Source organism: Ovis aries, chromosome 1 (assembly GCF_016772045.2).
Source record: "Ovis aries strain OAR_USU_Benz2616 breed Rambouillet chromosome 1, ARS-UI_Ramb_v3.0, whole genome shotgun sequence".
In the NCBI taxonomy this organism is placed as follows: domain Eukaryota; kingdom Metazoa; phylum Chordata; class Mammalia; order Artiodactyla; family Bovidae; genus Ovis; species Ovis aries.
In genome coordinates, this window is record NC_056054.1 from 26,394,564 (window position 1) to 26,411,710 (window position 17,147).

Consider the following 17,147-nt stretch of genomic DNA (forward strand, 5'->3'; position numbering starts at 1 on the left):
ACTGGCTCTTTATCCCCTGGGCCCCTTAATTCTGAGTTTCAGATACAAATTTCCAACTGTCTGCTGGACATCTCCATTCAGTCTGAATGCCTTAGACATGTACATAGTTGACTATTAAGTAAGACCTATTTCATTTGTGTCTTCTCCAGTTACTAAGCCCTCATCAGTACCCAGGACAGATCTGGGCACTCGCAGGTATTTTAAAGATGCCTGCTGAAAGAACAATCATCCCTGACACCCCAGTGCTTTTGCATGGACAAATTTAGCATTAGAGTTGCCAATCCATTTCCTCTTCAGTCTTTTTGCCTCCCAATTGACATCAGCACTATTCAGAGCAGTCTGAGGAGTCTCCCTAGGGAATCTGCTTAATTTGCCACCTGCTGTATCCTTTCAGTGACTCACCCAACTCCCCTTCAAGACAGGAAGAAATGGGAGAAGAAGTGATGTGGGAGAGGGCCAGGAGAAAAAAAGAGAAGCTTGAAACAAGATTATACTTAATATATCCCCAGGTAACAGCAAGCAAAAGGAAATGATTGTTAGGTTTTATATTAAGAAATGGCTGGTGATAAAAATAGGACCCTTGTCAGACAATTTGAAGAAAACAAATGGTTAATAAATGTATAGATGATTGTTCAATAAGTAATCAGAGAAATGCCATTTGAAATAATGAGATACCATTTTAATCTATTAAATTAGCTAAACATAAACTAAGATAATATTCGATGCTGGCAAAGGTAGAGTACAATAGGAATCTCACTAATGGAAGTCTATCAAAGGATATAATCTGAAACTGAGGAAGAGTTTTATATACAAAGATGATCACTGATCACTGCAATGTGATCCATAACAGCCCCAAGTTGGAAAGTAGTTAAATGTTCAAACAATAGAGAACAACTAAACTTTGAGAGGCCAGAACTTGTACCTCATTGTTTTGCTGCTGTTCAGAGTGACCAAAATATGGTAAATGCAACAAATACTGTTAATGAATGAATTAATGAATAGATATGGTACATTTTGCTTGTAAAATACTATGAAGTCATTAAAAATATATTTAAAAAGATTTTCTAACAACTTTAGCTGTATTCATGTCATAGCTTTACATTTAAAAAGACAAGATATAAAATTGAATATACATCATGACCTCAATTATGTTGAAAATTCATAGAAAAGAAACCAACCAGAGTGGCAGTAAAATTTTCTTCTTTATGTTTGTATATAATCTCAAAGTGTTTCTAATGAGCATATATTAACTTTTATAATTAAGAAAAACTAAACTCATAATGAACACTGGCAGTTGCTATTATTATGAATAGTCCAGGGAGAAGGAAACATGGGAAAAAATATGGAAGACAAATCATAAGTTGATCATTGTTGTAGATGGATGATGGTACTCAAGTACTCCTTAGTCTTCCTACTTGAGTGTATGTTTGAAATTTTCCATTATAAACAGCTAAAAATAAAAAAAATAGGCCTAAAACAGCATGGCATCTGGGGAAAGTATAAGCAGTTCCATTTTCACTGAAGTGTAAAGTACAATATTATATGGATTCTAAGATGCCCTTTTTTGTTTCACATTTTAACATCTCTGAAATAAGGATATACCTTACAATTGATAACATTTTCAATTTTCAAAACACAGTACTTAAAATAGGAAGTGAGGCTGGAACTAGATCATGGAGGCCTTGAATGCCAGGCACCTGGACACTGTCCAGAAGAGAACAGGGAACCACTGAGGGATTTAGTGGTACCCACCGAACACAGGGGGCTTCTAGGTGGCGCTAGTGGTAAAGAACCCACTTGCCAATGTAGGAGATGGAAGAGACACATCTTACATCTAAGATGTAAGGTTCTATCCCTGGGTTGGGAAGATTCCCTACAGGAGGGCATGGCAACCCACTCCAGTATTCTTGCCTGGAGAATCCCATGGACAGAGGAGTCTGGTGGGCTACAGTCCATAGGGTTGCAAAGAGTCAGACACAACTGAAGTGACTTAACAGGTATGCACCCAACCTGTTGTGTAGGGGACATTCAGTAAGTGTGTGCTAAATGGTGAGGCTTTTGAGGATGGGGAAACTGCTGCTTATGCCAAGGGCCAGGGGACACCGGGACACTGACTTTTATGGGAGATGAATTTGAGGCCTTGCTGTCTCCTCCTTGTCATCTCATGAGTCCCATTTCTCTCCAGTGTCATCTCATGAGTCCCATTTCTCTCCAGCTCAGCAGGGCAAAACCATCAGGTGGTCTTGATAAAGACAAACCTGAGAGAAAGATAAACCTTTCTCTCTCCAAATCCCCAATTACTTCCATTTTCCTGATAGTAAGAAATATTTTCCCAGAACCTGAGCCAACAAAAGCTAAATAAATGTAAATGTCCACAAGCCTGGCTTCCATGGTACCTTCTGACATGACATTCTAAAACCTTTTTAGCCAAAGACAAAACCTTGGGCTAAAGCCTGGTCCAGGGACCCACTTATGAACTCATTTCTAAACAGAGACATAAGGAGTTAATATATACAGAGCAGCTAATAGGCTAGAATGAACTCCCTAGGACTTCTGGGACTTAACTTAGAAAGACAGTCCAGGATCTCCAACCTGCCCTGGGCTGGGCTTTCCCTTTGGTCTCATAGCTGCTTTCTCTTGGGAGTTGGCCTGAGTCACCATAGCAGACAAGTCCCCTGAGGATCATTTGCATACAGGTGCCACAGTGTTCTAAAAATAGAATAAACACTCAGCTCTACAAAGCAAATGCCTTGAAATTTATTTACAAGGGAGGGGAGACCATCATGTAAAGAGGGAGGAGGGACCTGTCAGAGGCAGCCTGACAATAAGGGAGCCACATTGTACAGGCTGGAAGTCAGGAGGCCTGGGTATGATTCAATTCTACCACTAACTTGCTTTGTGGGTTTATGAATACCAGCTCCCCCACCTCACCCCTCACACTCTGGGCCTTGGGTTTTCCATCTTTAGATGATTTTTAGGGCCCCTTCTAGCTCTGTAAAGAGCAATAGTAGTAGTAATAACAACAGCAAGAGTAATAATTGCTAGCATGAATTGACTACCTACTAAGTGTTAGGCAGTGTGACAAACATTTTTTTCTTGCATTATTCATCAACCCTCAAAATCAGCTCTTTGAGGCAGGTAGGAAAGAAACTGAGGCACAACATGTGTTAGTACTTGCCCAAACTAACAAACTTTGGAGGTAGGAGTTTAACCCCTGTGCTAGAGTGACTTCCAGAATACTAAAATGTTACATTTATTCCTGATTGTTTTAATCTAACAGTTTCACTGCCTTAAGTTTATGCCATCTCTTACATTCTCCTCAGGTTCTAACCATCCTAGGCTGTTCCCCAGGTCCCAAACATTGTGTTCTTCAAAGTCTCCTTGCTTTTCTGATACTGGCCCCTCTGACTGGAATAGCCTGATCCCCTGCCCTGCTGAACTTGTCACCACTTACCAATCAGAATTCAGTTCAAATGCTTCCTTCCCAATTTATTTTCTCCAATACCCACAAGCAGAAGTGATGACTGATTGCCATTTGTTGAGAATAAGAGCATGCCAGGTACTATGCTAATTCTTACAACTTTTTGAGAGAGGTTCTATTATCACAACCATTTCACAGATGAAGTTCCTGAGGTTAAATACTTGCATTAGGTCGTATAGCTAGATAAAAATCTGAATCAGACAATCTGACCTCACAGGCTTCCTAAGCCCTTTTCTACCCTCTCTCTAATGAAATCACGTATGAATTGCCAAGGTGACTGTCTCCTCCACCAGACTACAAACTCTTCTAGTTCTTTTTTTTTTTTTTTTTTTGCTTTGCTTTTTGTTCTATAGGATTAACTGAATTGCTGGAAAGTAATTTGGAGCAGCATAGAAAAGATGAAAGACGAAGTTCTTCATTCTGTCTAATCTCTCTCTGCCATTTAAATCCCTTTAGGAGCGGCTTCTCTGGTGGTCCAGAGGCTAAGACTGCATGCTCCCAGTGTAGGGGGACTGGGTTTGGCCCCTTGTCAGGGAACTAGATCCCATTTGCTGCAACTAAAAGTTCGCCTGCCACAACTAAAGATCCCAAATGCTGCATGCTTCAGTGAAGACTGAAGATCCCACATGCTGCAACTAAGACCCAGCAAGGCCAAATAAATAAATCAAAATAGTTTTTAAAAATCCCTTTGGGAATAAGTATATATATTTAATTATATACCTTGGCACCATTTTAGTTTCCATCTCAGGAGTGTGGGTGAACCACCTCCCCCAAGAAGCCACTTAAAATCCTCATTCTCATCATTCCATTAATTTTACTGTCCTTCAGCATTTATACTTCACAGTAAGTATTAATGAGTGGATTCTGTGAGGGGCAGTGGTTAAGAGTCTAGATTTGGGGGTTAAGCACATCTGAGTTCAAATTCCAGTTCTGCCACTTCCTGGCACCTGACCTTGAACCAGATCTAACTCAGAGCCAACTAGTTAGCTGCAAAGCAAATATTCTTTCTTTGGTGTTGTTGGGAGGATAAAATGAGATGAATGTTGTAATAGTGCTTGGGCAGCTGTAAAGTTCTGAATAAACATTAGTCACAATCATTTAATTGACACTTTGCGCTTTTAATCTATGGTTCTTCCCCTGGTGTCATATGCAGGACAGGCCTTGGATTCCCGGAGAGCTGGAGCTGTAGAAATGTGTGAAGAGAGAGGAATCCAAGAAAGCAGGGATGCTAACTGCCTGAGCAAACTTCCCTGGAAGGAAATTAGAGGTCTAATTATGCCTCTGCTGGTGGTAAATTTCCAGGCCAGCCTTGGGCTCAATCAGTTAACACAGCAACACAGCAGTAGGAGAGGACAGTAGCCAGAGAGAACATTTTCTCTCCCCACAAAATGGCATCTCATGGGAGCCTAGACACAAAATCCAACCTTAGAATCACCTCTGATTTTCTCCAATCACTCTTTCTCTTCTCTCTTATTTCCCTTATCTCTTCCTCCCCAAGTCCCAGCAGAGAAAACTGAAAGCTTCAGCCAGTTTATGGCACTGTGGGTTCAACCTGAAGCCCTGTTAGTACCTTCCCTGCAGAAGAGGCTGGGGTGTCCTGGAATGGCTCACGGCAGCACTTAACTATTGCTGTGGTTAGGTCTCAGTATTTATATGCAGAAATCGTGTGGTCCAGTGGGAAGAGCCCAGGCTTGGAGGTGAGTCACCAAAGTTGGGGTTCGAGTCTCATGTAATCCAGCTATGTGACCTCTGATAAAGCACAAATGCTTTACTTCTCTGGGCCTCAGTGTCCTCATGTATATAATGAGGATGACAAGACCTCTCAGGGTCAAATGAGATCGGATATACCAGATGATCTGACCAGACTAGTGTCCAGAGGGCAACGAAAGGACAGCAAGTAAGAAAGCAGCATGTCCATTCCAGAGAGGCTAACCCGAGAGAAAGCCCAGGCCTCCCAGCCACTGATGGGCAGAACTGTCCAGAGGAGGTTCCCTGGGGGGCGGTAAAACTTAATCTGGGGCCAAGGGAAGGGTCGGGCATGGTGAGGTGCATAGAGAATGCTGGCCTTGACTTTGAGAGGTATAAAGTACAACCTGAGAACTCAATTTCATTTTAACAACTCCTACTGAATGCCTACTCCTTGCCAGGCCCTGTGCTATGTGATGGAACTGTGGATCTATATCAGACTTGTCCCTTGCCTTCAGGGAGCTTTCAATCTGAGAGGAAGACAGATAAGTTCCAGATACATGCAATATAGCTGGTAAGTATGAGAACTAAAGGAGGGGCCCTAAACCCAGGCTCAGGGAGAGGTGGGTCAGGAAAAGAGTCTCAGAGGAGCTTAGACTTGAACCGAGTCTTTAAGTCAAATGAAAGTTTGCTGGTGGGAAATGAGGAGGAGAGGTCATCTCTGGAGAAGGGGAAGGAAGTAGCAAAAAACTGTATCCTAACTCTCACAGAAGAACTGTACAAAAAAGACCTTCATGACCCAGATAATCATGATGGTGTGATTACTCACCTAGAGCCACATCCTGGAATGTGAAGTCAAGTGGGCCTTAGAAAGCATCACTATGAACAAAGCTAGTGGAGGTGATGGAATTCCAGTTGAGCTGTTTCGAATCCTGAAAGATGATGCTGTGAAAGTACTGCACTCAATATGCCAGCAAATTTGGAAAACTCAGCAGTGGCCACAGGACTGGAAAGGGTCAGTTTTCATTCCAATCCCAAAGAAAGGCAATGCCAAAGAATGCTCAAACTACCGCACAACTGCATTTATCTCACATGATAGTAAAGTACTGCTCAAAATTCTCCAAGCCAGGCTTCAGCAATACGTGAACCGTGAACTTCCTGATGTTCAAGCTGGTTTTAGAAAAGGCAGAGGAACCAGAGATCAAACTGCCAACATCCGCTGGATCATGGAAAAAGCAAGAGAGTTCCAGAAAAACATCTATTTCTGCTTTATTGACTATGCCAAAGCCTTTGACTATGTGGATCACAATAAACTGTGGAAAATTCTGAGAGAGATGGGAATACAGACCACCTGACCTGCCTCTTGAGAAACCTATATGCAGGTCAGGAAGCAACAGTTAGAACTGGACATGGAACCACAGACTGGTTCCAAATAGGAAAAGGAGTTCATCAAAGCTGTATATTGTCACCCTGCTTATTTAACTTTTATGCAGAGTACATCATGAGAAACACTGGGCTGCAAGAAGCACAAGCTGGAATCAAGATTACTGGGAGAAATATCAATAACCTCAGATATGCAGATGACACCAGCCTTATGGCAGAAAGTGAAGAGGAACTAAAAAGCCTCTTGATGAAAGTGAAAGTGGAGAGTGAAAAAGTTGGCCTAAAGCTCAACATTCTGAAAACAAAGATTATGGCATCTGGTCCCATCACTTCATGGGAAATAGATGGGGAAACATTGGAAATAGTGTCAGACTTTATTTTTGGGGGCTCCAAAATCACTGCAGATGGTGACTGCAGCCATGAAATTAAAAGACGTTTACTCCTTGGAAGGAAAGTTATGACCAACCTAGATAGCATATTGAACAGCAGAGACATTACTTTGCCAACAAAGGTCCGTCTAGTCAAGGCTATGGTTTTTCCAGTGGTCATGTATGGATGTGAGAGTTAGACTGTAAAGAAAGCTGAGTGCCAAAGAATTGTTGCTTTTGAACTGTGGTGTTGGAGAAGACTCTTGAGAGTCCCTTGGACTGCAAGGAGATCCAACCAGTCCATTCTGAAGGAGATCAGTCCTGGGATTTCTTTGGAAGGAATGATGCTAAAGCTGAAACTCCAGTACTTTGGCCACCTCATGCTAAGAGTTGACTCATTGGAAAAGACTGTGATGCTGGGAGGGATTGGGGGCAGGAGGAGAAGGGGATGATAGAGGATAAGATGGCTGGATGGCATCACTGACTTGATGGACGTGAGTGTGAGTGAACTCAGGGAGTTGGTGATGGACAGGGAGGCCTGGTGTGCTGTGATTCGTGGGGTTGCAAAGAGTCGGACACAACTGAGCAACTGAACTGAATTGAACTCTCACAGCCAAGAGGAGCCTAAGGAGACACAACAATTAAGTGTAATATGGCATCCTGGATGGGATCCTGGAACAGAAAGGGGATATTAGATTTAAAAAAAAAAAAACACTAAGGAAATATGAATAAATTGTGGATATCAGTTCATAATAAGATATCAATATTGGTTAATTAGCACAAATGTACCATACTAGTGTAATAAGGTAATAAAAGGAGAAATTGGGGATGGGGTAAATGGGAACTCTCTGCAATACTGTTTGCAAAATTTCTGCAATCTAAAACTATCCTAAAAAATAAACTTTGGGGTTTTTTTAAAGCACATCCTATGTTTGGATTGGCAGTTTGGAAAACACAAGGGTGCAGTGTGGACTGACTGAAAGGTGAGTGACTGAAGATGGAACTGGGAAGGTAAGGAAGGGCCTGGAATGCCAGGCAAAGCAGTTTCCTGGGTATGGATGGGCAGCCCTCCCTGGTTTAAAGCCATGCAGTGCCAGTGATCAGCGAGCATGTGAAGGAAGCAAGGCTGAGGGCAGGGAGATCCATTCAGGCTCCAGATATAGTCTAAGGAGAAGAGAACAAGAATCTGAGGTAGGAAAGGGACAGAAGAACAGCCAGGCTCAGATTGCCCTGGTTAATATTTAGGGCACAGAATTGAGGAGGGGATGCATACAAGAGAAATTTGGAGGATAGAACTGATAGTTTTTATGAACTGGATAAGTAGGACCAGAACTGAGAACAAAGGGCGACCCTCAGTTTTAAGCTAGGGGCAGTGGTTGGGGTGCTCAAGAAAGGGAGCAAAGACACCCGCTTGGACTTGACCCCTCCATCGTCTCCCTCCCCACCACCTCCTGGGCCTGAGCTCAAAGTCTCTTCGTCATTAGCACAGAGCCGACAGACTTCACAGAGGAAGGTGAGAAGCACAGGCGTAGAGAGAGGATAAGAGTTTCCAGCTGTCACCTGGCAACCCAAGGTGTGGAGCAGTGGTGTGGGGCCATGATTTGGGGGGAGGGGGAGTCTGCAGAAGGAAGGAATGATAAATCCTCAGTTGAATGGCCTCCCTGACACCTCCCCCTGCCCTTAGCAACCCATCAGGCAAGACCCCAGCAAGTGAGGAGAATGTCCTGCTTTTGAAGGCATCCAGGCATCTTCAAGGGCAGAGCACTGCTGCTCTCTCCACCCCATTGAAAATGGGAGTAAAAGGTCCGCAGCTCACATCTGATTTCCCTGCTGATGAACCCCACCCTGTACACACCATGGCTCCAGTCTTAAAAATGGCAGCAACCAAGGCTAGTCACACAGTACAGCACAATGGAGCACTCATGAACTCATCCTGCTCCACCATTCTCTGTGTGACTGGGCAAACTTACTGACCACCTGATATGTCACAGGCACCATGTTAAGTCCTTTCCTTTTATTCTCTCGTTTACTGTGCTACTAAAGTAGCTGTTAATGTTATTCCCATTTTACAGCTGAGGAAACAGAGGCTCAGAGACATCGTTACTTGTCACACTGCTGGGGCCATGTTTTCACTCTACCTCTACCACAACTAATGAAGCTCCCACCCATCCTCATACTGGAAGAATGCGCTCCTCACCGAACACTGCATTAAGCGCTGAACCACTGAATTACAGACCTGTTTATCAGTGAGGCCCATCAGAATCACCTGTGAAGCTGTAGAGGGTGGAGAGAGACAGGGCTGGTAGAAAGGGAGAGAAGCTGGAAAGCTAACGGGGGATAGTTTGAAACAGATAACCCATCCCTTTCTGAGCGTGTTTCCTTGGAGACGCAGCTCCAATTTTCAGCTATGACACTGACTCTCAACCACCTGTGAGGTCCTTGGGGCATCACAGGGCAACCGGAAGAGTGGTGAAGGCAGTCGGCTGTAAAAAGAGCACAAGTTCTGAGCCCCTATTGTGCCATTTACTAACTTTGATGATATTTGTTCAAGTCTCTTAACTTCTGAGTCTGGTAGTTTTGTCATCTGTTCTGTGCTCCATCATTGTGGTGATTTTCTTTTAAAGGCATGTAAAGTAACTGTACAATCTATAGTTGTTGCTCAATAAATTATAACTCAACAATATTTTCACCATCTATTGAGTGCTTTCTGAGCACCCAAGTCATTACATATGTAATGATATAACAAGGAGGGTGGGGTACAGAGCATCATACATGGGTTTTGAAGTCCAATGTACATGCGTGCTAAGTCGCTTCAGTCATGTCCCACTCTGTGCAACCCTATGCACTGTAGCCTGCCAGGCACCTCTGTCTGTGGGATCTCCAGGCAAGAATACTGGAGTGGATTGCCATGCCTGCCTCCAGGGGATCTTCCCGATCCAGGGATTGAACCCTGGTCTCTTATGTGTCCTACATTGGCAGGCAGGTTCTTCACCATTTCCACCACCAGGGAAGCCCCTAAAGTCAGAAAAACCTGGATTAAAATCTGGAGTCTAGAGACTTCCTAGGTCCAGTGGTTGGGACTTCGCTTTCCAATGCAGGAGGTGTGGGTTCAATCCCTGATCCGGGAGCTAAGATCCCACATGCCTTGAGGCCAAAAAAAACAAAACATAAAACAGAAACAATATTGTAGCAAAGTCAATAAAGACTTTAAAACTACTCCACATCAAAATAAAAATCTTTTTAAAAAAATCTGGACTCTACAACCTACTATTTTAGTGAATTTAAGTAAGCTACCTAACTTCTCTGGACCTCAGTTTTGTTGTTCTTGTTTAGTTACTAAGCCATGTCCGACTCTTAAAGACCCCATGGACTGTAGCCTGTCAGACTCTTCTATCCCTGGGATTTCCCAGACAAGAATACTGGAATGAGTTGCCATTTCCTTCTCCAGGGTATCTTCCCAACCCAGGGATCGAACCTGTGCCTCTTGCATTGGCAGGTGGATTCTTTACTGCTGAGCCACCGGGGAAATGTGGACCTCAGTTTGCTTATCTATAAAACAAGGATAATAACAATACCTACCTAGCTCACAGGATTGCTGTGAGAATAACATGAGTTGCTAAAAGCACTGAGCACAGTGCTGGCCATTAGGCAGTGCCATTGTCAGCTCACATCAACCCTGCCGGAGGTATTATTAGCCCCATTTTACAGGTGAAGATATTTTACATAAATGGTGGTTGCTGTTTATTGCCACAATAACTATTGATGTGTGAAATGGAGAGGGAGGCCTTCTGAGTAAGAAAGCAAGATCCTCCAGCCTCCGGGCCTCTAAAACCAGGGATCAAGAGGAAGCAAGACCCATATCCCTCCCCTGTGGCCCCCACACAACCACTGTCTGTAGCCTTTATTCCTCCATTCATGTCAGTCATGGCAAGAATCCCCAGTCTGCCCAGCCATTCCTAATTACTGGGCTTTGATTCCCATACAGCTATGTATATCATCTTTTCTAGCCCTATTTTCTCCTCTCCCCTTGAAGGCTTTCCCTGGGCCTTCTGAAACCCACAGTTGGTCATCAGAGAAATCTCATTTTCCTCCACCTCTGGTCTGGATGTTTTCCTCACCTTCCTGCTGTGATTGAAAGCTGATTCTCCTTGAGGGCATGGCTTCTCCCAAATTGATGGCTGCTCCTCTCTCACTACCTCTGAATCTCTGGGCCAGAAAGTAGGACACATGTTATTGCTTTCCACCCCAGCCTGCAGAGCATTCTCTTTCCCCCCTTCAAAAAACAATATGTCCTCCAGCTTTGGGTCTTACATTATGAGATTACGGCACCCACTCATCCCTCTGCTGACCAGTGAGCAGTTCTTGCTTCATGTTACTCTCTCCATAATTTTTGGTGATTTCATAGCCACAGAGGTGAGCTTTCCCACATCTTCCCTCAAGTTCCTCTTCTCCCATCATGCTGATCTCCATCCCTGCCTCAGCCACTCACAATTATGCCCTCCACCTTGCTGGTACCAATAGGAATTTCAACCTCCTATTCTCAGATAGCTGTGATCTTTCTAGTTCATTCCTTCTAGATTCCCAGCTGCGAGTCTTCAACCTCTACCATCTTTTCACTGCCTTTACATCATACCTCCTTCTCTGCCCAGCTTGAATTCTAGAGCCAATTATGACACTGGTTTCCCGCACACACCTCAGACTCCGTTGGTCCTTGATTTCTTTGTCATACCCATTCAGCAAAACAATACTTTCATTAGAGCCAACTCTCTGCCTCTGCTATGACTGCATCCACAGAGCAAAACATGGTCGGAGCAAACACACAACTATGCTCTGAATTTATGAATTTAAATTTATGATCACTAATTTCAAGTGGAGCCTTAATGCTAATCAGCAATCAAATTACATTTCCCTAGTCTATTCCCTCTTCCACCTTCTGAGACGACTTTCTCCTCTGTTCTTGAATCTCTGCGTCCCCTCTCCCAACCTCACTCTCAGCTGACGACCTTGCTTCCTACTCCACCAAAAAAGTGTATCCAAGAGAATTCCCACCAGCACATGTAGCCCCTAGCTGCATGTGTGTGTGTGTTAAGTCACTTCATCGTGTCTGACTCTGCGATGCTATGTCTGTAGCCTGCCAGGCTCCTCTGTCCATGAGATTCTCCAGGCAAGAATACTGGAGTGAATTGTCATGCCCTCCTCCAGGGGATCTTCCTGACTTAGGGAGGATCCTGATCGAACCCGCGTCACTTTGTCTCTTGTATCGGCAGGTGGTTACTCTCCACTAGCGCCACCTGGGAACCCAACCCCTAGCTGCACCTGTGCCCATTCCTTCCAGCTCTGCCATGTTAATATGGATGCCCAGTCTGTGCTCCTAGCAAGGACTCACACTGCCATCCCACTCTCATCAACTCAAGGACACTGTCCTAGAAGCTCTCCTCTGTCTCCCACAATGTCAGTTTTGTTTTCTTTCTTTGTTGGTTGCTTGATTTGTTGATCTCTATTGAATTGTCCCACCAGCGCACAAACATGATGCAACTTCTCTCATCTTAAAAAACAAAAATCAGAAACATTTTCTGACTAACATCCCCCTTCATCTTCAGCTACCAAAAATCCTTAAAAGTGCTATGTATGGCTGGTCTCTCTAGTTTCTCCTCTCTCACTCTTAGCAGGCTTTCGTTGCCACTACTCCACCAAAACAGCTAGAGTCAAGGTTACCAATAAAATTCCTACTGCTAGATCCAGTGGTCAATCCTCAGTCCTCATACAGGCTGAGCAGCAGCACTGGACACAGCTTATCTCTTCTCCCTCTAGAAAATTCTGTGTTTGGCTGCAAAGACCCTGCATTTTCCCCTTTCAGTTGTTCTTTTTTAGTATCCTTTGTGATTATCTTCCCAACATCTTCATGTTGGAATATCTCTGGTCTTTACTCCTTAGAATGTTCCTATCTTCACACCCTCCCTTTTTATCTTGTTTGGCTTCATGGTTTTAAATACCTTCCCTATGCTAATGACTTGCTAATTTATATCTCCAGGCAGGGCCTCTGCACTGACCCGCAGATTCATTTATCCAAAAGCCTATTCTATATCTCTACTTGGTTATTGGATTTCCCTGGTGGCTCAGACGGTAAAGCGTCTGTCTACAATGCAGGAGACCTGGGTTCAATCCCTGGGTTGGGAAGATCCCCTGGAGAAGGAAATGGCAATCCACTCCAGTACTATTGCCTGGAAAATCCCATGGACAGAGGAGCCTGGTAGGCTACAGTCCATGGGGTCACAAAGAGTCGGACATGACTGAGTGACTTCACTTGGTTATCTAACAGGCATTTCAAATTTAACATAACCAAAACTCAGTACCTAGTTGTCTCCCCAAATCCTGATGTCCCCGAAGTCTTCCAGATCTGAGTCAGAGGCATCATTAACCTTCCAGCTGCTCAGTCCCAATGCTTGGGATCATCCGTGACTCCTCTCCTTCCTTCTCTCCCACATCCAATTTAACAAGAGACCCTGTCCACAATATTTTCAAACCATACACACTTTGACTACCATCACTGACCACTTTCACTCCCACTACTCCTACCCCTCTACTTCAAACTACAATCATTCCCAGCCTGATTATTACAACTCCTAACCAATCTTCCCACTTCTGCCTGTTGTTGTTTTATAATTTATTCTTGAAACAGACATACCCTGCCTCAGAGCAATCCTGTTAAATATTAAAGTGCAAGACACTAAAATACTCTGGAATTAGTAGTGATGGTCGCACAATTTTGTGAATACTAAAATTCACTGAACTGTAAACCTTAAAAAGGTTAATTTTATGATATAAGAATTATATCTCAATTTTTAAAAGTTATTAAGTGCAGCATGGATTGGATCCTGAAGCAGTAAAAGAACATTAGTTGAAAAACCAGTGAAATTCAATTGAAGTCTATTTAGCTACTAATACTGTATCAATTTTAAGTTAGTTTTGGCAAATGCACCATGGTTATATAGGGAAACTGGGTGAAGGATATATGGGAACTCTCTGTTCTATCAATCACTGGAAATTTTCTATAAATCTAAAATTATCAAAAACTAAATTTTATTAAAAAAAATATAAGTCAGATCATATAATTCCACTGCCCAAAATTCTCCCATCTCATCCAGAGTAAAGCCCAAAGCCTTCAAAGATTTTTCTGAGGAAACTCCATACTGTTTTCCATAGCACCTGCTCCATTTTACATTCCCAACAACAGTGTAGATGGGCTCCAAGTCTTTCGCAATGCTTCATATCTTTTTAGCTTTATAATAGCCACCCTAACATGTATGAGAATATATTTCCTGGTGTTGATTTGCATTTCCTAGTGCTGCTGAGCATTTTGTCATATACTTGTTGGACCTTTCATATGTGTCTTTGGAGAAATGTCTATTCAAGTCCTTTGACGGAGCTACCATATGATCCAGAAATTCTACTTCTGGGTATGTATGTATTCAAAAGAATTGAAGTAAGAACCTCAAAGAGATATCTGCAATTCCATGTTTTTTGTTGTTGTTCAGTTGCTAAGTCATGTCTGACTCTCTGAGACCCCATGGACTGTAGCATGCCAGGACTCCCTGTCCCTCACTATTTCCTGGAGTTTGCCCAAGTTCATGTCCATTGAATCAGTGATACCATTCAACCATCTCATCCTCTATATCCCTCTTCTCCTTCTGCCCTCATTCTTTCTCAGCATTAAGGTCATTTCCAATGAGTCAGCTGTTTGCATCAGGTGATCAAAGTACTGGAGCTTCAGCTTCAGCATCAGTCCTTCCAACGAGTATTCAGTGTTGGTTTCCTCTACAACTGACTGGTTTGATCTCCTTGTTGTCCAAGGGACTCTCAAGAATCTTCTCAGCTTCTCTGGTGGCTCACACAATAAACAACCTGCCTGCAATGCGGGAGACCCCAGTTTGATCCCTAGGTTGGGAAGACCCCCTGGAGAAGGGAATGGCTACCCACTCCAGTATTCTTGCCTGGAGAATTGCATAGACAGAGCTGGGCCAGGCTACAGTCCGTGGGGTCAAAGAGAGTCAGACACAACTGAGCAACTAATATCTGAATCCCATGTTTACTGCAGCATTATTCACATTAATCAAGATATGGAAACAACCCAAACGTCCATTGATTTAGACAGATAAAGAGAAAGTGGTATAAACACACAATGGAATATTATTCAGCCTTAAAAAAGGAGATTTTTGCCATTTGTAACAACATGGATGAATCTGGAAGACATTATCCTAAGTGAAATAAGCCAATAACATTACTGCATAATTCTATTTATCTGAGATATCTAAAATAGTCAAATAAAAGCAGAAAATAGAACAGTGGTTTCCAGGGGCTGAGGGGAGAGGAAGTGAGGACTTGATGAATTTGCTATAAAGTTTCAGTTATGCAAGGTGCAAGTTCTAGAGATCTGCTGTAAATCATAGTACCTGTAAGTTAGCAGAACTGTAGTATTTACTTAAAATTTTTAAGAAGGCAAACCTCATGTTAACTGCTCTTACTACTGAAAAAATAGGAGGGGGTAAGAGTGCACAAGGAAACTTTGGAGTTGAATAAGTCTATTGCCTTGATTGTGCTGATGGTTTCAGAAGTATTTGCATGTGTCCAAACCCATCAAATTATAGACATTAAATATGTACAGGTTTTTGTATAACAATTACACCTTTTGGATTAAAAAAAAAAAAAAACCCAAAGACTTACAAGGCCTCCAAGGCCCAAGACAATCTAGCCCTCCCACTAACTCCAGCTTAATCTGTGACCACTCTCCTGCTCCATCCCCCTGGCCTTCTACTGTCCCTGGAATGTGCCAAGCATACCCCTGCCTCAGGGCTTCTGCACTTGCCTTCCCTTCTGCCTGGGATCCTCTTCCTCCAAATAACCTATTCCTCCTTTAGAATTTTATTGAAAAGTGCCCTGCTCAGTGAAGTTCACCCTGACCACCTTGATTAAATTTATAAACAGCCCACCTATCCTAGCCTATCCCCCTTGCCTGCTGCATTTTCCTCCAGAGTACTTATCATCACGGAACATACTGCGTATTTATTCATTGCCAGTCTCCCTCCTTAAATCTAGGGGAATGTGGGAAAGGGAATTCCATTTGTTACTTTCACTGCTGTGTCTGTTGTACCTGAAACAGTGCTTGGTGCACACAATGTAAATATTGCTGAATGAATGAATGAGTAAATAAACGAACAAATGCATAGAAGTTTGTTGTGGCTGGAAAGGATACGGTGAGTGGGAGGTGGAGCAGAGGCAAGAGCTGTGACTGGGAGATGTGGGAGGATTTCAGTCACCTCACAGAAAGAACATCCTACAAAGCACATGGCAACTGACCCTATCTCTTAATATCTGCCCTCATTTCAGCTTATGAGAGCCCCTCTTGCTTGGAATATCTCTATTATACCCTCCCCTCTTGCCTTACTCTGCAATGCCCTCCCCCTTCCTCCCAGAGGTCTTTCTTACCCACTTTATATACTGAACTCTCCCTTCCCTGCATGCCACTGCATACACTCAGCACCACAGTTTATTAATATTAAAATGTTGAGGGTTACCAATGGTATTGATACAATTGAAAAGCAAAAGAGAGCAAGCACTTAAATACAATTTATGGTAACAGAAAAGAATACTGCAGAGAGTTGTTTAAAGACCACATCAAGTTGTCCACATCACTAATTTCCAGGGTTTCACAATTAGTAAAATACATAGCAGTGGTTCAGTGGTGAAGAATCTGCCTGCCAATGTGGGTTTGATCCTGGGAAGATCCCAGGAGAAGGAAATGGCAACCCACTCCAGTATTCTTGCCTGAAAAACCCCATGGACAGAGAAGACTGGCAGGGGGTCCATGGGGTTGCAAACAGTCAGACATGACTCAGTGACTAAAACAAATGAAAACAAACAAAATATATAGCTACATATCCCTGTAAGACACAAATACCTTCTCCCCGAGTTACGGCAGTAACACAAAGCTGCTGACCCAACAGTTCAAGCGTGTGCAGCAAATATCTTGGCTACTTCTTTCCTATAGCTATACAATTAAAAATTACACAAGGAGCTGTGTGGTTAGGGGAGGAAAACCAAAACAGTATTGTGCTCATTAAATAAAGAGAAGTGCTGATGAAAAATTATCAGCAACACACATTTTAGCCCTTAATGGTCTTCTGAATTGTTTTCTCTTCCCAACTAAACTGCATGTGCCATTAGGGCAGGGC

General features: G+C 43.1%; 1 protein-coding gene across 1 annotated transcript in view; it reads right to left on the reverse strand.

Moving 5' to 3' along the window:
* RAB3B (RAB3B, member RAS oncogene family) overlaps positions 1 to 17,147 on the reverse strand; it is a 72,406-nt gene that overhangs the window by 36,170 nt on the left and 19,089 nt on the right. The window lies entirely within an intron of this gene.